The 22,661-nt window shown below is 49.2% G+C and overlaps 1 pseudogene; it reads right to left on the bottom strand.

Moving 5' to 3' along the window:
- Nucleotides 1–922: 922 nt before the first annotated feature.
- On the bottom strand, nt 923–1,827 carry LOC131482057 (protein SOX-15-like; annotated as a pseudogene).
- Between the last annotated feature and the right edge of the window lie 20,834 nt (nt 1,828–22,661).

Here is a 22,661-nt window from a genome sequence, read left to right on the forward strand (position 1 = left end):
TATGAGAACAGGATGCAAAATAGATTTTTGAAAGAATGAAACAGGTGCTGAAACAATTGCTATCAGGGAGAATTAGAACAATATATAGTTTACTATAGCATTTCTAGCTCCCAAGTTGAGAATGAAACATGAACAAGTTTGACCAAAAAAAGGATGTAATTATAGCAACAAGTAAGCAAACTAAGCAAGTGTATTGGCATTTGCTGAATGAGAAGCTCTGACTGTTAAGCAGGTATTTTAGGATCTATTGAGTGCTGTGGGCTAAGGAATTAATTAGCGCTCATTAAGCTGGGCAGCAACAGGAACTGGGCTTGTGGCTCAAAACACCTAGACTAATTGGACTCATTTGTATCCAATCTCCTGCTAAATGAAGACGTGGAGGGGAGAGTACATAAGGAGAGGGCAAGGAGCAATGAAGGGAGACTTCACAGGGACTTCTACCATCACTGGTCTCCTGTGGGTGCTTCATCCCCAGACCCTCTCCCTGTCCGCGGTACTGGCTCTGCTGGCTGGAGCGATTGAGCACCAAAATATGCAATTCTCTATGAAAATAAATACACAAAACGTTTTTTGGCAAATTATCAGGGAGGTTTGCAAGCCAACTATTCTCATGACAGTCTAAACTCTAGCAGTCATCTCGAAATGAATGGTTTTGTTCCACACACATACAATTTCATACTGTCAGATACACTATTCCTAATGGAGCAGGAAAACTGACAACAGTTCAGTTGTTTTTATGACTATAGAGTCCTAGTATCAGCCTGTTAAAAGATTTGTATCATAAGATTAGAGATCATGAAAGAAACCCCAAATGCTTGGACTCTATTTTTTTTTTTTTTTTTGGCTAATTCAAGACTGCTTTATAGAAACAGGTGTGGGGGGCGGGGGGGCGGTCCTACAGTTAGATCCACATCCATGTGGGTCAGAGGTGGGTGAGGGGCAGGGGAGCGCCGGGCAACGGGGAACTGTAGTGAGCGGGGGAGGCAGGGGATGGGTAGGGGTTGTAGGAAGGCAGCAGCTCGGCTCTGAGCTGCTCTGGGTTGCTCTGAGGGATGGAGCAGGGCAGGGGCGCCTCGGCTTTGTAGTGGGAGGAGCTGTAGTGACCTGGCAAGTAGGCTGAGTAGTTGGGGGGTTGGTACCAAAAAACTCTGCTCACTGGGGTGGTCACGAAACCTGGTCCCCAGGGCTGGCCGCCGTTTCCTTGGCTGGAGTTCGTTACCCCAGCGCCGGTGTTCTTGGTCTTGCGCCGAGGTCGGTACTTGTAGTTGGGGTAGTCACGCAGGTGCAGGGCGTGGAGCCGCTTGGCCTCCTCCACAAAGGGCCGCTTCTTGTCCTCACCCAGCAGCTTCCACTGCGCGCCCAGGCGCTTGGAGATCTCTGTTGTACATCTTGGGGTTCTGCTGCACCATCTGGCGGCGCTGAGCAGAGCTCCACACCATGAAGGCGTTCATGGGCCGCTTCACCTTTTCCTGGGGCAGCCCAGCACAGACCAGGGCTCCTGGGCTGCCAGTGCCCTCTGGCTCCTGGAGTCCCAAAATTGGGGAATTGGTGTTTCCTGGGGGAGCAGGAGGCTCCAGGCTCTAGGCCTGGGTGTGAGAGGATCCAGGTAGTGCCATGGGGAGGCAGAAAGGCGTCCTAAAGGCGGTCCCCTCCAGGTGAGCTGTGGACCCTTATATGTGTCCTCCCCAAACTGAGTCGCAGACAAGGAAAGCTGGGTCCTTGGAAGGCGCAGGCCACCTGCAAGTCCGGAGTTCTTGAAATGGAGTCTTTGCTCCCAGCCAATCTGGCACGCCTTGTAGAGTCAGAAGCAGGACCTACTGACCGGTATCCCTGGAGAGGTGTTCTTAACTGTTTTTCAAAGTCCGCCCACCGGCCCCCATCCCTGCTGCTGTGACCCGACTGACAAACCTTCTGGGAAGGTGAGAAGCGCTGCTCTGTCCCGGCCGCTGCCAAGGCGCCCTGGTGCAGCAGGCCTCTCGTACCTGGGATGGATCTGAGGCTGGCTGCCGGATGGGGGAACAGCTTTAAACACTGACTCCTCCCCAGCCCCTCCCAGAGCGTGGTCTCCAACACCCCTTTCTCCCTGAGGCCAAGCTGGTGTCCTGTTCTTCCCAGCCCCTAACACTTCCCGCAGGCCACCACACCCCCGCCCCACACAAGGCCGAGCTATCTGAGCAGTCAGGCCTAGCAGCTGGACTCTATTTTCAATAAGAGTGACTTCCACATGAATGCTACTAAATTCAGGAAATACACCATGTCTGAAATTCTATTTCAGAATCAACACTGTACATGGATTAGTTTCCTGTTGCTTGCCAAACTTCATGGAAGAACCAGCGCTAGTCCTATAATGTTGAACTGTCAGTGCAACCGTTTAAAAATGCAACCTATAGGGCCCAGCGGCATGGCCTTACAGCTAAAGTCCTCGCCTTTAAAGACCCGATATCCCATATGGGCACCGGTTCTAATCCCGGCAGCTCCACTTCCCATCCAGCTCCCTGCTTGTGGCCTGGGAAAGCAGTTGAGGATGGCCCAATGCATTGGGACACTGCACCCATGTGGGAGACCTGGAAGAGGTTCCAGGTTCCTGGCTTCGGATTGGCGCGCATTGGCCCATTGCGGCTCACTTGGGGAGTGAATCATTGGATGAAAGATCTTCCTGTCTGTCTCTCCTCCTCTGTGTATATCTGGCTGTAATAAAAATGAATAAATCTTTAAAAAAATGCAACCTATAAAACTCACAAGCCTACTAACAAATTGTGTGCAGTTACTAAAGTCAAAATCCTAACCAGTTAAATAAATGAATTTCCTTAACATAATGTAACAATAGCTCTCATTTTAGTGATTTTGTTATCCCTCTAACAGAATATTTAGCTCATGTAGGAAAAACATGGTTTTATTGGATATTACAAAACTATTTATATTAAGTAATAATGCTGGCCCCGGTGTGGTGGCCTAGCTGCTAAAGTCCTCGCCTTGAATGTGCCGGGATTCCATATGGGCACCGGTTCTAACCCCGGCAGTTTTACTACCCTTTGTGCTCACTGCTTCTGACCTGGGAAAGCAGTTGAGGATGGTTCCAAGCCTTGGGACCCTGCACCCATGCGGGAGACCTGGAGGAATCCTGACTTTTGATCCACACAGCACTGGATGTTGCAGTCACTGTTGGAGTGAATCCATGGATGGAAGATCTTCCTCTCTGCCTCTCCTCTCTCTGTATATCTGACTTTGCAATAAAAATAAAATAAATCTTAAAAATATTAATGCTAAAGATTTCAGTTGAGTGTATCCATGCATCAACTATTGTTAGATTCCCGGCTAGCCAAATGTTAGATTCGCTGACCACCAGGGAAAGAATAACTCAGCCAAATATATGAAAATAATTTAGTTGGCCTTTATTTCACAGGCTTCCCTTCCCCATGCAGCAGAAAGGACAGACAGGAAGGTGTGGGCTACAGAGGAAGAAGCATGGAAGAGATGGGGAAGGGGCCCTTTTAAACTCTCCTTGACATGGAAACTGAAACGGGGGTCGCCTTGGCCCTTATTGGTGGGGGAATATGGGTCTGTACCCCTCATTGGTGCAACAGTGGTCTCAGTGCCTGAGGGGCCTGCCAGAATTCCACCATTCATTCCGGGTTTTTGAAGGCAAATTCCACCCATCTCCGGCCACCTTGGTAGCCATCATTCCAGTCTCTTGGTATAGGAAAGAGGGCGAAGAAATTGATCTGGCTGCTACCTGCTGAAGGGGGTTGTTGTTTTTTGTGTGAGGTCCGGAAGAAGCTCCATGGGTACCAGAGTGTAGGAGTAGAGCAGCATCTAGTTGAAGGCAGTCCATGGGGCATTATGAATTTTCTTCTGAAAGAACATTGGAAAACAAGGGGCAATAGTTCATAAGAGACATATAATTACTAGCAGAGCGAGTATTGGAATAAGTCATGATATGAGTGTGGATGCCTCAATATCGAGACTGAAGTTGCTGCTTGAATTGTGTGAATTATTTTGTCTGTTTGGTTAACGTGAGGTAGAGAATTATTAGGAGTAGGGTCAGAGGCAGGGGAGGCACTTTGGCATTGAAAGGTTAGTGTGGTATGCCCTGTCTGTTGCACCTTCCACTGAGATGAGGTAGAGGTTTGGAAAGGACTTAGATGGGAACAATGGAACCAGGAGGTGTGACCAAGAAGTTTGGCCACAGTGTGCGTGGTAAGGATCACCATGTGAGGCCTGGTCCACCCTGGCTGAAGTGAGTCTGGGTGAAGAGTCTTGAGTAGAACCGAGTCTCCGGGTTGGAGAGGAAGGACATCCGTGTACACTGGCACATTCGGGTCAGGACACGGGAGACACAGGTCTGCATGTTCTCGGAGAAGCTTGAGAATCAGAGTCAGAGAAGGGAAACAGTTAGCCAAGGGAGGAGACTTTGTAGGGAGCTGGTGGGTAACCAGGAAGGGTCGGCCATACATCAGCTCAAATGGGCTCCATCCAAAGGGCTTGCGAGGGCTGACCCTGATGTATATTAGAGCCCAGGGGAATCAATCCACCCATGAGGGTCTGAGCTCCAGCTGATGGGTAAGGCCTCTGACACCTGTTGGGTGACCTGTGAGATGAAAGCAGGCCCATTGGCAGACTGGATGGACAGAGGCAAACCTAACCTGGGAATGATGTTGTTAAATAGGGTTTCTGCCACCACTGCTGATGTCTCCTTGGCCATTGGAAATGCTGCTACCCAACCGGAAAAGGAGTCATGTTTTTAAGTAGGGTAATGAATTTCTTCTGTGTCGGTATATGGGTGAAATCTATTTGCCAGTCTTCCCCAGGTTGATCACCTGTAAGTTTTTGAGTGGGTACCCTTGGTTTAAGTGCTCCCTGTGAGGAGAATATGGAGCAAGTTGGGCATGAAGCATGGATCTGTTTGAGAAGTCCACACATATTAGGGCACGAGAATAATGGGCAAGAAACCGGAATAAAGAGTCAGGCCCCACATGCAGAGAATTGTGGATATCAGTGAGGAGGGGCAGGGCAGCATGAGAAGAGAGTGTGATCTTGTTGCCCGTGAAGATCCAGCCTCTGATGTTCCTGGGCACTGGAAGTGAGCAGGTCCTGTCATTCTTGTTGAGAGTAGGTAGGCTTAAGGGAAGTAGATAGGAAGATTATGGGGGCACTTGCTCTTGGGTTTGCCAGACGCCTCGCAGTTTGGTCACCCTTCTTGTTGCCTTGTGTCACTGGGTACATTGAAGACTGGTGTCCCCGGCAGTGAAGAATTATCTCTTGTGTTTGGAAACAGAGAACTTGGTGAAATCTGTTCATCAAAGAGGCATTAACAATAGGATTACCTTTGGTGGGGAGGAATCCTCTCTCCTGCCAGGTAGCTGAGTGTGAGTGAACAATGAGAAAAGCATGCTTGGAGTTAGTGTAGATATTGACTCATTTCCCCTGAGCTAATGTTAATGCCCGAATCAGTGCGTACAGTTCAGCCCTTTGGGGAGGAGTTCCTTGGGGGAGGCACTGTGCCTCAAGCATGGAGTCCAAGGTCACTGTCATATAGGTCACACAGTGATGTTCGTCAGGCCTGCACACTGAACTGCCATCCACGAAGAGTGTGAGATCAGGTGATGGGAGAAGTTTATCCTGTAGGTTGTCCCTAGGAGACAAATAAAAATCAGTAATTTGAGGACAGGAGTGTGTAGTCAGTGGCTTCTTAGGGATTGGGAGAAAGGAGGCCGGATTGAGTGGTGGTGATTGGGTCAGAGTGATGCCCGGGTTTTTAATGAAAAGTAGCAGCAACTGTCAGGGCCCCTCATTGACCTGCCACCCACAGTCCACAAAGAGTGAGGTCAGGTGACTGTGGAGGCCAGTAGGAGTCGAGGACATTTCTCCCGTTTGATTCTTCAAGCTGAATTTGGGCAAGGTGTTCTCTTGGTGGTGGTTTCAGTTTGGTGGGGGAAGAATGGGAGGTTGCTAGCCCTGCAAAAGAAACTGGTTAATGGTTTGGCTAGAAATTGAGTGGTGACACAAGAGTGAAGGGAGGGGCTACTCATCAAAAGTCCCTTTGAAAGGATGGCTGGAGTTCCTCCTGAAGCTCACTGGGATATGCAGTCTCTGAGGCTGGGTCTTGAGGAGCTTCTTGGGGTGCCTCTGTGCTGGCAGATGGATCATTGTGGCAAGTGTTGACCTTCCGAGCGGGCAGGGAACTAGGGTCACTTGTCCTCAGTCCCAACATCCCAGCCTTTTGTTGTATGATCTTAGTGGGGAGACTTGGGCTGCACATGTGTGAATGACTGGTAAAGACTGTCCAGTAAGGCTTTAAAAAAGAAACCAGACATAAAAAGAAGCAACAAAATAATATATATGGTTGTGGGAAAGAGAAATGTTTTTGTCCATATTCTAGTGGAGATAAACGAGTCTGCTGTTGGTCCTATGCTCATTTTCTCCCCCTGCTCATGGGGACTTTGGCTGCCAGCAAGAGCTAGGGTGATTGCTTTGGTCTTTCTGAGCTTAGCAGGAGCAAAGTAAGGGCCTACGGTAAGGCCAGGGCTCCAGTTGACAGTGACATTCAAGGCTGCAGTGACAGCTAGCAAACACTGATTCTGATTTCTCACATACATGTGCACTTGAGTTTTAAGTCTAGATGCACAAAGGAAAATTCTGAAGTTTGTTAGGCGTGTGAGAGGTTCAGGACCATCTCTCTCTTCATGTGGGGTGCTGGAAGAGATGACATAAAGGAAGTGTGAAACTCCATGGGGAGACCTCCGTTGACTCCCATTACCTGGCTGGACAAAGAGGAGAGCTGGCCTTGAAAGGGAGGCTGATACAGAACAGATGGTGACTCTGGATGGAATATACAGCTTTACCTGTGATGCTGTTGACTGTAGGCTGTTTCTCCATGGCAATGAACACTTCAGGGGCTGGGCAGAGTGAAGGGTTTTCTAGCTGGTGGCCAACCATGGTCCTGACCCAGGGATTTTTTGACCCCCAGAAAAGTCCCATTCCTAGTGGCTTGGCTCTTGGCAGAGCTGACAAGATGCTTTGAAAGCCACTTCTATGATTGGTAGCTGGTTGCCCAGTCTTCTGGCCTCCCAAGTTGAAAGCAGGTCAACTTGAGGGTGGACTGGCCTTGCTGGGTCTCCCTGAGACAGGTTACTGGATAAAGCCACATGAACAGGCCTCCTGTTGTCTAGCTCACTACTCTTCCCCTGGGCCCTGGTTGAAGTGGGCCACAGAGGCAGCCTTGGGGTGTCAGCCCGGGGGATGTTCAATTCTATCCCTAAATTCTTTAATGCACTGAGCTAGAAATTTGTACTCATGGACACATGCTGACAGTTTTAAGGTGATGTCCATGAGGAGATGATTAGGGTAATAATTTAGCCACACAGTTAAGGTCTGGAGATCAAACTGTGCATTCTGAGTCCTCAGTGTCAGAGAGAGAGACAAGAGGAGGGGTGAAGAAAGGGGTTGGAAACACCAGATTAATTACATAACATTGTCAAGTGAAAACTGAAATAAAAACTCTAAAAACATTTACCAAATGTGTGAAGTCAGCTGTACATTTGAAACAAGGAAAGAATGCTCTAACAAGAACTCTAAAAGTTAATTAACAAGATCAAAAACATGTTTTGATCAATAAACACAGATAATAACACATGATGACAATTTCAAACTTTTTCAAAAGACAAATGTTGAGACACACTCTGTTTGGCACCACATATGCACACACACATACACACACACACACAAACACACACACACATATTTTGGAACCAAGCTCAGCAATGTAATCCTTGCTTGAAATTAGTAACTGAAGAGTTATGTTAACCCAGGTCAATTCAAAATCTTGAGAGAAAAAGCTTATTGTCCAAGTACCTATGAAACTGTGTTACATAATACAATGTAATTAATGAATTAAAAATAAAAATAGAAAAAAAAAAAAAAAGCTTATTGCTGGGCCAGGCAGAGTGGCCTAGCAGTTAAGGTCCTTGAGCTGAATGTGCCAGGATCTCATATGGGCGCCAGTTCTAATTCCAGCAGCTTCATTTCCCATCAAGCTCCCTGCTTGTGGCCTGAGAAGGTAGTGGAGAATGGCCCAAAGATTTGGGACACTGTACCCATGTGGGAGAGCTGGAGGAGGTTCCTGGCTCCTGGCTTCAGATCGGTACAGCACCAGCTGTTGCCACTGCAGTCACTTGGGGAGTGAATCATCAGATGGAATATCTTTCTGTCTCTCCTCCTCTCTGCATCTGACCTTCCAATAAAAGTTAAAAAAGTCATTTAAGAAAAGGCTTATTGCTGTGAACTCGTTACAAGTTAGGTTTTTTTTTCCACCTCAGGCATTTTGCTCTTCTTTTTTTTCCCCTCCTTTAGAGATGTTCATTAGTTTACCCCCCTAACGTCCCTCCCCTGGGAGAAAAAAAAGGTTAAAACAGCAGGGCAGGACAGGGAAAAGGCAGGAGCAGGAGTGGGGGAGGGGCAGGCCAGTCCCCTGGTTCCAGACTCTGGTGCTGGTGGGGAAGTGGGAAGAGGAGCTTGGCCCATGGGTGATAGTATGAATATTATTACAATCAACAGCATGGTAGGGTGTAATGAATATTGTTAAAGTGTTAGTTTTCTAAAATTGAAAACTAACTTGACCAAGTGCTACTATTTCTTTTATGTTTACTGAAGCAAACATAGTGCTTCCACAAATATCTGATTCAGTATTTTTTCTTGAATTGTATTTCTGTCCAGAGCTGCCTCTTTCTAAAATAAAAGTCCTTGATGACTATTTCAGATTGTTGAGATCATGTTTAGCAAGCTCTGATGAGATCTAAATATTAGGGAACACACGCACAGATCTCTGGAGTTTGGAAGAGGCTGCTTGGTGGTATGTTAATGTATTTAAAGGAAGGGATCATTTTCATAACTTTTAATCAATTTCTCAATAAAATGCTTCCAAACTGAGATTTCCATCATTTTTTAGAAAGTTTAAAAAAAGGTGATACCTTCTAAAAACTGTTTGAACACTATTATAAAGCACTCACTTAGCAAATACTGAGCTGCAGAAGAACTATGACCTTACCCTGACAGTCGACGAGCCTACACGTGAAAAGATCTGAACTGAGAAACACCCAACCTATCTACCAAAAACACCATAGGAGGAGCCTAAGCAGCACAGCCACAACCAACTAGAAATCATGGATTGAAATTTACTTTGCATTATACCCCCACATCTGGATATGGTAGAGCGCAGTACTCCATCACTATACATTTCCATAATTGAGAAGTCATGAAACAAGTCAACAATTGGTATGAGCTAGAACACCAGCCACAACAACAACAACAACAAATAACAGCACCATGAAAAAACGTGCCACTGAGTAACCATGCATTCCTGCTTCCAAACAAGACATGGATTCCCAGTGAAACTGTTGGACATGTGTAGACAATGAGATGCCGGACTGTTGACATTGCCTGTACCAACAATGTCAGGGTGCACTTAAATAAGAGACTGGTAGAATTATGATTCCTTCTGAAGTGCTACATCATTGTAGTAAAATGGGAGAAATCTGTTGGGAGGTGGGAGTTTGGCAGAGGATAACCACAGTCTATATGAAACTGTACCATACAATTTAAAAATCAAAGAAAAATATATTTTAAGAAAAGAAATATGCTCTGCTTCACGATTGATGTGAGACTTGAGTTCAAATGTTCTTTTGCATGTGACATGGATGAGTTGGTTTTACCTAGAGCATTTTTGAGACAAGGTATGAAGGGATGTTTGCCTAGAACATCACACCACATCAGGGACCCTTGGGTGACAAACGGTGGCTGCTCCCCATCCCTGAGTTCTAAGGCATTTGGGAGGCTGGGTGTGGCTTATCCCATGGTCTGCTCTCTACTGCCAGATGCAGCAAGAAGAAAAAGAAAATCTGGAAACAATGGTATCACCCACTTTCCCCTAACAGTTGAGACTTTCCACTCTGATCAACTCTGTCAATATCATCAAAAAGTAATAATGAAAAAAAGACAATCTTTTATGCTTTATCTAGGCCCATATTTTTTGGATAGCCAAAACCTGCTAATTTGCTATGAATAAAGATTTAAATAAATATGATATTTCAGATGATAGTACAGAAATGTAGGACAATTTTTGCAAACATTATGTTTTAGAAAAAAATGAAATCAGCAAAACAATCGATCAAATGTGTTAAATGGACATGACGGTTTAAACACATAGTAGAGAACAACTCAGAAAAAAGCATGATAAATGTAAATATTTTCCACAAGTGCAAATAAAGACTGCATTTACAAAACAAATTCAAAAGCTGACAGATCACCTTTAAAGAAATATAATGCCCAAACTGGCAAAAGGCAAGCACATTCATTACATGAAAAAGTCACTACCAATAGCATGACAAACATGTATGCATTTGGCTAATGTGAGGGTTGGAGCAATGGTAGGCATTTGGCACAGAAGTTATGGTGCCGTTTGATATGTGAATCCAAATCAGAGGAACTGGGCTGTGCTCCTGGTGCAGGCCTAATTCCAGCTTCCTGCTAATGTGCCCTCTGGGAGGCAGCCAGTCCCGCTCGAATCTATGGGTCCCTAATACCCCTGCTCCCAGCTAGGAGCAACTCTGACTGTAGCAAGCATCTGAAGAGTGAACCAGCCTATGAGAGAAATGTCTCTCTTTCAAATAACTGAATATTTTCAAAATAATTCTATTCAGTTTAAGACAACTAAAAATATTATACAAGCTAGTCAGAAAAAAAAAAAATCACAAAGTTTGCAATCCAACTTCAACAAAAGTTGTAAGACAAGGCCAAATACAACCCAAGGCTGTATTTCCCAGCCTGGCAAGAAAATTCACGAAGAGGCAGTTGGGATTATACCAAAGGTACTGCCCAGATGCCAGGTGGGGGCACATTTTAACTTATACTGATATGAAACATTCTGATACAAATGTCCAAATGTCAAAAAGTCTGACGATCATGCATTGCTACCAGTTTTAGTTACTGTCTTAATAAAAAAACAAAGGCCCTGATGTCAAAATACTGCAAGTGGCTTTAAAAGCCTACAGCTGCATTCAAAACGCTCTATGGAGTCAACGCTTCCCTCCTGTTGTTGGTTCATGAGTTTATGCTTCAGTCATGGCTGCTTAAAGTGTTTGTGAATTGCAGTTCTGTACTCTTCTTCAAAACACACAACCATTTAAATAGGGCTAATTCACATTAATAAAAGCAGTGTCAACTGGTGGTTATTTTCAAACATCAACTAAAGAACTAAAGAACTAAAAACATATATACTACAAAAACTACTTGTTCTGTCATATCACGTGTATTGTATGTGTGCTTACTGTGTTGCTACAAGGTAAAATTTATTGAAGGAACACATTCTAATTGGCTGAAAAAAGAACACTCATAAATTAAAACTGCTACCCACTTCCCTATCCCCCTGAACCTTTTTTTCTTTAACTGTAATTAACTGTAAAGATTATCCACAACAATACAATAAAATAGATTAAAAAAATTAAAACTGCTACATAGCTCAATATGTTTGTAATTCATGTGACATATAGGCTGTTTTGGACATATGGTAGAAAGAAATCAAAATGTTTTTAGGTTATTTACACATTCGTGATCTAGTTTACCGGGGAAACAATATACTTGTATGTTACACATTCAATACCAAATCCAATTTAGCTTCTACATTTGTTTGATAAAATTCATAACTGAAAATATACCATGTTGATCTATCATTTTTTACTCTTAGTGCATATATCATTCAAATGCATAAATCTAAGAGATACATGTTTCCCATACATGTACTCAAGTCTTAAAATCTGTAGAAAACATTGGATACTTTGGTCAACGTTTTCCTAGGTTGTTCATACACAAAAGTTAAATTCTTAAGTTCTCAGTTAATTATTCAGAAAACAAATTTGCAAGTCATGTCTTATTCCATCATTTCTACTTGATCCTGACATGAAAAACTCATTCTACTCTGAAGGAATTTCAAGATGGATACTTAGATTGCCAGACTTAGAGAGGGATGGGTATCTTTCTCTGTAATCTTGCCAACATATACACCAAATGTTTCTGTAGTTTGGGGTTGAGAGGTCTTTCAGCATGAGCTCCTCTGCACTGCTGGCAATCAGGACTTCCAAATCGGAATCAGTGTGTAGTGCTCCTCTGTACGGCAGTTAGAGGTAAAACAAGACCGTCTAGGATATGACCTCCAATTTCAAAGTGGATTTAGCATCACAAACTCAATGAATCTAACATATCCATCCATAAAAGACAAAAACTGCAAGATGGTCTCAGTCTGTACAGAGAAAATGAATGCAAAGACTTCCTCATCAATTTACACAAAAATCATCCATGAGAACCCCAAGAGTACTAGTCACCTGGCACAGGTGTAATTCAAAACAGAACTTAACATGATCACATCACAGGACCCAATAGAGTCTTGCCCAATGACAGCAAGAACAGGATTGGAATGTTGTGAACCCTGTCATTTCTGCTGAAGCCAGAAAGGAAACATACATCATGTAAATGAAAGAAGCATGATAAGTGGGGACAGGATCACCTTTCTCAAGCAGAGATCTTCTGCTGGAGCTCCTCCTTCAGTGTCAGTGCCAGTCAAAGAGGGTAAAACCAGCCATGACACTGGCAGGGTAGCCTGCAGGCATGAAGGCAACTGGGGCTTGCTGGCTGCATGGGCACTGGCAGCCATTAGCTAGGGAGATGACCCTGGGTGCTCAAGGAGCATAGCGGCCAGGGTGATGAGGGTGCCTGTTACCAGCACCTCTTCTGCGAGCCACCCCATGACAGTAGCAAGTGGAAGGGCAGCTGTGAGTGTGAGGGCGACCACTGAAATGGTCTCTGTTGCAGGGAAGACTGGGACTGGGGTTGTGGGTGTGTGTGGCTCTCTCAGGAAGCAATCCATGAGATGGATGAATCTGAGCATAGAGGTGGGGAATGGCAGAGTCTCCAGGGACTCTGGGGTAAGAAGGAGTGGATGTGGCAAAGCAAGTGAGAGTGGCCTGCAGGGGTGCAGGTATTGGCCCTGTCAGGTGGGCAGTCTCCCTTGGGAAATGAGGAGAGGAGAGTGCAGCCTGTGCCTGGAGGTTGGAAGCCATGGTCCACATGGGGTCATTTGGGGAGTTGCTAAGGGACATGGAAGATTCTCTGAGAGCTGGAGATGTGAGGGCAGACAATGGGGAGGAGGCGCCTAAAGTTCCTGGAGAACTGAGTCTCCTTGAGTTCAGCAGGGCTGACTCACCCAGAATTGTGGGGCCAGTGGGGGAAGTGCAAGAGGAGTTGGAGGAAAGACGGAGAGATGGGTGTGATGTGATGACAGTCGGGGGAGAGGAACATTGTGAAGTTCTGGAAACACCAGAAATTCCCTGAGTCTGGAGGGCTGACTCCCCCTCATCTGTCATGTTGGTGGGCAATGAAGAGGATGAGATAGAAGAGACACTGAGGGACACAGGACAGGGAGATCTTGAAGGCCCTGACTCAAAAGCAGATCCGTGAAACTGGTGGTCTGACTCAGGTGGAAATCCATGGACTGTTGGGGCATAGCTAGTTGAAACACCAAGGGGATTAAGGTTTGGGAAAGCTGGGATAGTGAGGATGGTGGAAGAACCATCTGAAAAGCCTGAAAAAAGAGCAGGTCCCTGAGACAGGAGAGCAAACTTCTCCTCAACCATACAGTCACTTGGGGTAGAGCAGTGTGAAATGGGAGATAGAAAGAGGCATGGCAGTGATGGACCAGGAGCAAAAGGAGAGGAACAACGGGGTTCAAATGAAGATGGGGCACTGGAACACGAGGGGGCATAGTCAGAGGAGGCAGAAGTAAACATAACGGAGTGAGGCTCTAGTGTGCCTTCAGAAGAACATTCAGATGGAACCCCAGTCTCCTCCATGGAAGACATGAGGGCCAAGTCTACTGCTCCCACTGAGCCTGGCCTCTCCTCGTGGCAGAACTGCCTCTGGTTTGTGTCCTGATGGGGACATCTGGGGACGGTAGGCGAGTAGCTGGGAGACAGAGGAGACAGCGGTGGGAGAGGGTTCATGGGGGAGGAACAGGGTGAATTTCCTGCCACACTCGGAGCTCCCTCATTCAGGGGGGCTGATTCCCCCACAATGATACAACTGCTACTCAAGGAGCGGGACGAGATGGAAGAGAGAGTGAGGCACATGGGACTGGGAGGTCTTAAGTTCCCTGAGTTGGCAAGAATCCTATGGCGTGTGTTGTCTGACTCAGGCTGAAGGGGTGTGGTCATAGTTGGGGAGTAGCTAGGTGCCACGTTATGGCTACCGGATGACACTGCAGAATTGGATGTTCTAGGGGAGGAGGTGTCAGAAGGGGGAAAATTTTGTATAGATGTGCTTGGTCGTGTTGGAGACAACGACGGGTGGTGTGAAGCCATTAGGGAAATGGCAGCAGATGTGGGAATTCCCATGGGGGATTCTGGAAGGGTGAAGGGGTTGCTGGGACGCAAGGAAGGATTGTGAAGGGATTCAGGTGGGGTGAAGACCTTGAAGTCAGGCTCTGGTGAGCCCTCAGAAGAACATTCAGATGGAACCCCAGTCTCCTCCATGGAAGACATGAGGGCCAAGTCTACTGCTCCCACTGAGCCTGGCCTCTCCTCGAGGCAGAACTGCCTCTGCTTGGTGTCCTGACGGAGAAATCTCGGGACAGTAGGCGAATAGCTGGGAGACAGAGGAGACAGTGGTGGGAGAGGGTTCATGGGGGAGGAACAGGGTGAATTTCCTGCCACACTCGGAGCTCCCTCATTCAGGGGGGCTGATTCCCCCACAATGATACAACTGTTACTCAAGGAGCGGGACGAGATGGAAGAGAGGGTGAGGCACATGGGGCTGGGAGATCTTAAGGTCCCTGAGTTGGCAAGAATCCTATGGCGTGTGTTGTCTGACTCAGGCTGAAGGGGTGTGGTCATAGTTGGGGAGTAGTTAGGTGCCACGGGAGAGAATCTGTGGGGTTGGGTTGAGGGAATGGGAGACTGGATGGGGAGCCCTCGGTTGTTCTGGGCATCCCCAAGTGAGTCATGTGTGATGTTGCTCAGATTATTCAAGTCGTTGCAGAGTTGCTCTTGGGAGCTGGGAAATTCCCCTCGGGTAGAGGTTGGGCTGCACGTTGAGGGAAGGGTGAACATGTGGTAGATGGTGGAGACCCCTGTGGACTCAGAATATGGCCCTGGGAATGACACTGCAGAATTGGGTGTCCTAGGGAAGGAGGTGCCAGAAGCGGAAGAATGATGTATCGATTGGTATGGTCGTGTTGGTGACAATGATGGGTGGTGTGAAGCCATTGGGGAAATGGTGACACAGGTGTGGCTCTCTGTGGAGGATGCACGCACAGTGAAGGGGTTGCTGGGAACCAAGGGGGAATACTGAGGGGATTCAGGTGGGGTGAAGACTATAGAATCAGGCTCTGGTGTGCCCTCAGTAGAACATTCAGATGGAACCCCAGTCTCCTCCATGGAAGACATGAGGGCCAAGTCTACTGCTCCCACTGAGCCTGGCCTCTCCTCGTGGCAGAACTGCCTCTGGTTTGTGTCCTGACGGGGACATCTGGGGACGGTAGGCAAGTAGCTGGGAGACTGAGGAGACAGTGGTGGGAGAGGGTTCATGGGGGAGGAACAGGGTGAATTTCCTGCCACACTCGGAGCTCCCTCATTCAGGGGGGCTGATTCCCCCACAATGATACAACTGCTACTCAAGGAGCGGGACGAGATGGAAGAGAGAGTGAGGCACATGGGACTGGGAGATCTTAAGTTCCCTGAGTTGGCAAGAATCCTATGGCGTGTGTTGTCTGACTCAGGCTGAAGGGGTGTGGTCATAGTTGGGGAGTAGCTAGGTGCCACGTTATGGCTACCGGATGACACTGCAGAATTGGATGTTCTAGGGGAGGAGGTGTCAGAAGGGGGAAAATTTTGTATAGATGTGCTTGGTCGTGTTGGTGACAACGACGGGTGGTGTGAAGCCATTAGGGAAATGGCAGCAGATGTGGGAATTCCCATGGGGGATTCTGGAAGGGTGAAGGGGTTGCTGGGACGCAAGGAAGGATTGTGAAGGGATTCAGGTGGGGTGAAGACCTTGAAGTCAGGCTCTGGTGAGCCCTCAGAAGAACATTCAGATGGAACCCCAGTCTCCTCCATGGAAGACATGAGGGCCAAGTCTACTGCTCCCACTGAGCCTGGCCTCTCCTCGAGGCAGAACTGCCTCTGCTTGGTGTCCTGACGGAGAAATCTCGGGACAGTAGGCGAGTAGCTGGGAGACAGAGGAGACAGTGGTGGGAGAGGGTTCATGGGGGAGGAACAGGGTGAATTTCCTGCCACACTCGGAGCTCCCTCATTCAGGGGGGCTGATTCCTCCACAATGATACAACTGCTACTCAAGGAGCGGGACGAGATGGAAGAGAGGGTGAGGCACATGGGGCTGGGAGATCTTAAGGTCCCTGAGTTGGCAAGAATCCTATGGCGTGTGTTGTCTGACTCAGGCTGAAGGGGTGTGGTCATAGTTGGGGAGTAGTTAGGCGCCACGGGAGAGAATCTGTGGGGTTGGGTTGAGGGAATGGGAGACTGGATGGGGAGCCCTCGGTTGTTCTGGGCATCCCCAAGTGAGTCATGTGTGATGTTGCTCAGATTATTCAAGTCGTTGCAGAGTTGCTCTTGGGAGCTGGGAAATTCCCCTCGGGTAGAGGTTGGGCTGCACATTGAGGGAAGGGTGAACATGTGGTAGATGGTGGAGACCCCTGTGGACTCAGAATATGGCCCTGGGAATGACACTGCAGAATTGGGTGTCCTAGGGAAGGAGGTGCCAGAAGCGGAAGAATGATGTATCGATTGGTATGGTCGTGTTGGTGACAATGATGGGTGGTGTGAAGCCATTGGGGAAATGGTGACACAGGTGTGGCTCTCTGTGGAGGATGCACGCACAGTGAAGGGGTTGCTGGGAACCAAGAGGGAATACTGAGGGGATTCAGGTGGGGTGAAGACTATAGAATCAGGCTCTGGTGTGCCCTCAGTAGAACATTCAGATGGAACCCCAGTCTCCTCCATGGAAGACATGAGGGCCAAGTCTACTGCTCCCACTGAGCCTGGCCTCTCCTCGTGGCAGAACTGCCTCTGGTTTGTGTCCTGACGGGGACATCTGGGGACGGTAGGCAAGTAGCTGGGAGACTGAGGAGACAGTGGTGGGAGAGGGTTCATGGGGGAGGAACAGGGTGAATTTCCTGCCACACTCGGAGCTCCCTCATTCAGGGGGGCTGATTCCCCCACAATGATACAACTGCTACTCAAGGAGCGGGACGAGATGGAAGAGAGAGTGAGGCACATGGGACTGGGAGATCTTAAGTTCCCTGAGTTGGCAAGAATCCTATGGCGTGTGTTGTCTGACTCAGGCTGAAGGGGTGTGGGCATAGTTGGGGAGTAGCTAGGTGCCACGTTATGGCTACCGGATGACACTGCAGAATTGGATGTTCTAGGGGAGGAGGTGTCAGAAGGGGGAAAATTTTGTATAGATGTGCTTGGTCGTGTTGGTGACAACGACGGGTGGTGTGAAGCCATTAGGGAAATGGCAGCAGATGTGGGAATTCCCATGGGGGATTCTGGAAGGGTGAAGGGGTTGCTGGGACGCAAGGAAGGATTGTGAAGGGATTCAGGTGGGGTGAAGACCTTGAAGTCAGGCTCTGGTGAGCCCTCAGAAGAACATTCAGATGGAACCCCAGTCTCCTCCATGGAAGACATGAGGGCCAAGTCTACTGCTCCCACTGAGCCTGGCCTCTCCTCGAGGCAGAACTGCCTCTGCTTGGTGTCCTGACGGAGAAATCTCGGGACAGTAGGCGAGTAGCTGGGAGACAGAGGAGACAGTGGTGGGAGAGGGTTCATGGGGGAGGAACAGGGTGAATTTCCTGCCACACTCGGAGCTCCCTCATTCAGGGGGGCTGATTCCCCCACAATGATACAACTGCTACTCAAGGAGCGGGACGAGATGGAAGAGAGGGTGAGGCACATGGGGCTGGGAGATCTTAAGGTCCCTGAGTTGGCAAGAATCCTATGGCGTGTGTTGTCTGACTCAGGCTGAAGGGGTGTGGTCATAGTTGGGGAGTAGTTAGGCGCCACGGGAGAGAATCTGTGGGGTTGGGTTGAGGGAATGGGAGACTGGATGGGGAGCCCTCGGTTGTTCTGGGCATCCCCAAGTGAGTCATGTGTGATGTTGCTCAGATTATTCAAGTCGTTGCAGAGTTGCTCTTGGGAGCTGGGAAATTCCCCTCGGGTAGAGGTTGGGCTGCACATTGAGGGAAGGGTGAACATGTGGTAGATGGTGGAGACCCCTGTGGACTCAGAATATGGCCCTGGGAATGACACTGCAGAATTGGGTGTCCTAGGGAAGGAGGTGCCAGAAGCGGAAGAATGATGTATCGATTGGTATGGTCGTGTTGGTGACAATGATGGGTGGTGTGAAGCCATTGGGGAAATGGTGACACAGGTGTGGCTCTCTGTGGAGGATGCACGCACAGTGAAGGGGTTGCTGGGAACCAAGAGGGAATACTGAGGGGATTCAGGTGGGGTGAAGACTATAGAATCAGGCTCTGGTGTGCCCTCAGTAGAACATTCAGATGGAACCCCAGTCTCCTCCATGGAAGACATGAGGGCCAAGTCTACTGCTCCCACTGAGCCTGGCCTCTCCTCGTGGCAGAACTGCCTCTGGTTTGTGTCCTGACGGGGACATCTGGGGACGGTAGGCGAGTAGCTGGGAGACAGAGGAGACAGTGGTGGGAGAGGGTTCATGGGGGAGGAACAGGGTGAATTTCCTGCCACACTCGGAGCTCCCTCATTCAGGGGGGCTGATTCCCCCACAATGATACAACTGCTACTCAAGGAGCGGGACGAGATGGAAGAGAGAGTGAGGCACATGGGACTGGGAGATCTTAAGTTCCCTGAGTTGGCAACAATCCTATGGCGTGTGTTGTCTGACTCAGGCTGAAGGGGTGTGGGCATAGTTGGGGAGTAGCTAGGTGCCACGTTATGGCTACCGGATGACACTGCAGAATTGGATGTTCTAGGGGAGGAGGTGTCAGAAGGGGGAAAATTTTGTATAGATGTGCTTGGTCGTGTTGGTGACAACGACGGGTGGTGTGAAGCCATTAGGGAAATGGCAGCAGATGTGGGAATTCCCATGGGGGATTCTGGAAGGGTGAAGGGGTTGCTGGGATGCAAGGAAGGATTGTGAAGGGATTCAGGTGGGGTGAAGACCTTGAAGTCAGGCTCTGGTGAGCCCTCAGAAGAACATTCAGATGGAACCCCAGTCTCCTCCATGGAAGACATGAGGGCCAAGTCTACTGCTCCCACTGAGCCTGGCCTCTCCTCGAGGCAGAACTGCCTCTGCTTGGTGTCCTGACGGAGAAATCTCGGGACAGTAGGCGAGTAGCTGGGAGACAGAGGAGACAGTGGTGGGAGAGGGTTCATGGGGGAGGAACAGGGTGAATTTCCAGCCACACTAGGAGCTCCCTCATTCAGGGGGGCTGATTCCCCCACAATGATACAACTGCTACTCAAGGAGCGGGACGAGATGGAAGAGAGGGTGAGGCACATGGGGCTGGGAGATCTTAAGGTCCCTGAGTTGGCAAGAATCCTATGGCGTGTGTTGTCTGACTCAGGCTGAAGGGGTGTGGTCATAGTTGGGGAGTAGTTAGGTGCCACGGGAGAGAATCTGTGGGGTTGGGTTGAGGGAATGGGAGACTGGATGGGGAGCCCTCGGTTGTTCTGGGCATCCCCAAGTGAGTCATGTGTGATGTTGCTCAGATTATTCAAGTCGTTGCAGAGTTGCTCTTGGGAGCTGGGAAATTCCCCTCGGGTAGAGGTTGGGCTGCACGTTGAGGGAAGGGTGAACATGTGGCAGATGGTGGAGACCCCTGTGGACTCAGAATATGGCCCTGGGAATGACACTGCAGAATTGGGTGTCCTAGGGAAGGAGGTGCCAGAAGCGGAAGAATGATGTATCGATTGGTATGGTCGTGTTGGTGACAATGATGGGTGGTGTGAAGCCATTGGGGAAATGGTGACACAGGTGTGGCTCTCTGTGGAGGATGCACGCACAGTGAAGGGGTTGCTGGGAACCAAGGGGGAATACTGAGGGGATTCAGGTGGGGTGAAGACTATAGAATCAGGCTCTGGTGTGCCCTCAGTAGAACATTCAGATGGAACCCCAGTCTCCTCCATGGAAGACATGAGGGCCAAGTCTACTGCTCCCACTGAGCCTGGCCTCTCCTCGTGGCAGAACTGCCTCTGGTTTGTGTCCTGACGGGGACATCTGGGGACGGTAGGCAAGTAGCTGGGAGACTGAGGAGACAGTGGTGGGAGAGGGTTCATGGGGGAGGAACAGGGTGAATTTCCTGCCACACTCGGAGCTCCCTCATTCAGGGGGGCTGATTCCCCCACAATGATACAACTGCTACTCAAGGAGCGGGACGAGATGGAAGAGAGAGTGAGGCACATGGGACTGGGAGATCTTAAGTTTCCTGAGTTGGCAAGAATCCTATGGCGTGTGTTGTCTGACTCAGGCTGAAGGGGTGTGGGCATAGTTGGGGAGTAGCTAGGTGCCACGTTATGGCTACCGGATGACACTGCAGAATTGGATGTTCTAGGGGAGGAGGTGTCAGAAGGGGGAAAATTTTGTATAGATGTGCTTGGTCGTGTTGGTGACAACGACGGGTGGTGTGAAGCCATTAGGGAAATGGCAGCAGATGTGGGAATTCCCATGGGGGATTCTGGAAGGGTGAAGGGGTTGCTGGGACGCAAGGAAGGATTGTGAAGGGATTCAGGTGGGGTGAAGACCTTGAAGTCAGGCTCTGGTGAGCCCTCAGAAGAACATTCAGATGGAACCCCAGTCTCCTCCATGGAAGACATGAGGGCCAAGTCTACTGCTCCCACTGAGCCTGGCCTCTCCTCGAGGCAGAACTGCCTCTGCTTGGTGTCCTGACGGAGAAATCTCGGGACAGTAGGCGAGTAGCTGGGAGACAGAGGAGACAGTGGTGGGAGAGGGTTCATGGGGGAGGAACAGGGTGAATTTCCTGCCACACTCGGAGCTCCCTCATTCAGGGGGGCTGATTCCCCCACAATGATACAACTGCTACTCAAGGAGCGGGACGAGATGGAAGAGAGGGTGAGGCACATGGGGCTGGGAGATCTTAAGGTCCCTGAGTTGGCAAGAATCCTATGGCGTGTGTTGTCTGACTCAGGCTGAAGGGGTGTGGTCATAGTTGGGGAGTAGTTAGGCGCCACGGGAGAGAATCTGTGGGGTTGGGTTGAGGGAATGGGAGACTGGATGGGGAGCCCTCGGTTGTTCTGGGCATCCCCAAGTGAGTCATGTGTGATGTTGCTCAGATTATTCAAGTCGTTGCAGAGTTGCTCTTGGGAGCTGGGAAATTCCCCTCGGGTAGAGGTTGGGCTGCACATTGAGGGAAGGGTGAACATGTGGTAGATGGTGGAGACCCCTGTGGACTCAGAATATGGCCCTGGGAATGACACTGCAGAATTGGGTGTCCTAGGGAAGGAGGTGCCAGAAGCGGAAGAATGATGTATCGATTGGTATGGTCGTGTTGGTGACAATGATGGGTGGTGTGAAGCCATTGGGGAAATGGTGACACAGGTGTGGCTCTCTGTGGAGGATGCACGCACAGTGAAGGGGTTGCTGGGAAGCAAGGGGGAATACTGAGGGGATTCAGGTGGGGTGAAGACTATAGAATCAGGCTCTGGTGTGCCCTCAGTAGAACATTCAGATGGAACCCCAGTCTCCTCCATGGAAGACATGAGGGCCAAGTCTACTGCTCCCACTGAGCCTGGCCTCTCCTCGTGGCAGAACTGCCTCTGGTTTGTGTCCTGACGGGGACATCTGGGGACAGTAGGCAAGTAGCTGGGAGACTGAGGAGACAGTGGTGGGAGAGGGTTCATGGGGGAGGAACAGGGTGAATTTCCTGCCACACTCGGAGCTCCCTCATTCAGGGGGGCTGATTCCCCCACAATGATACAACTGCTACTCAAGGAGCGGGACGAGATGGAAGAGAGAGTGAGGCACATGGGACTGGGAGATCTTAAGTTCCCTGAGTTGGCAAGAATCCTATGGCGTGTGTTGTCTGACTCAGGCTGAAGGGGTGTGGGCATAGTTGGGGAGTAGCTAGGTGCCACGTTATGGCTACCGGATGACACTGCAGAATTGGATGTTCTAGGGGAGGAGGTGTCAGAAGGGGGAAAATTTTGTATAGATGTGCTTGGTCGTGTTGGTGACAACGACGGGTGGTGTGAAGCCATTAGGGAAATGGCAGCAGATGTGGGAATTCCCATGGGGGATTCTGGAAGGGTGAAGGGGTTGCTGGGACGCAAGGAAGGATTGTGAAGGGATTCAGGTGGGGTGAAGACCTTGAAGTCAGGCTCTGGTGAGCCCTCAGAAGAACATTCAGATGGAACCCCAGTCTCCTCCATGGAAGACATGAGGGCCAAGTCTACTGCTCCCACTGAGCCTGGCCTCTCCTCGAGGCAGAACTGCCTCTGCTTGGTGTCCTGACGGAGAAATCTCGGGACAGTAGGCGAGTAGCTGGGAGACAGAGGAGACAGTGGTGGGAGAGGGTTCATGGGGGAGGAACAGGGTGAATTTCCTGCCACACT

This window comes from Ochotona princeps, chromosome 15 (genome assembly GCF_030435755.1).
Source record: "Ochotona princeps isolate mOchPri1 chromosome 15, mOchPri1.hap1, whole genome shotgun sequence".
Lineage (NCBI taxonomy): Eukaryota > Metazoa > Chordata > Mammalia > Lagomorpha > Ochotonidae > Ochotona > Ochotona princeps.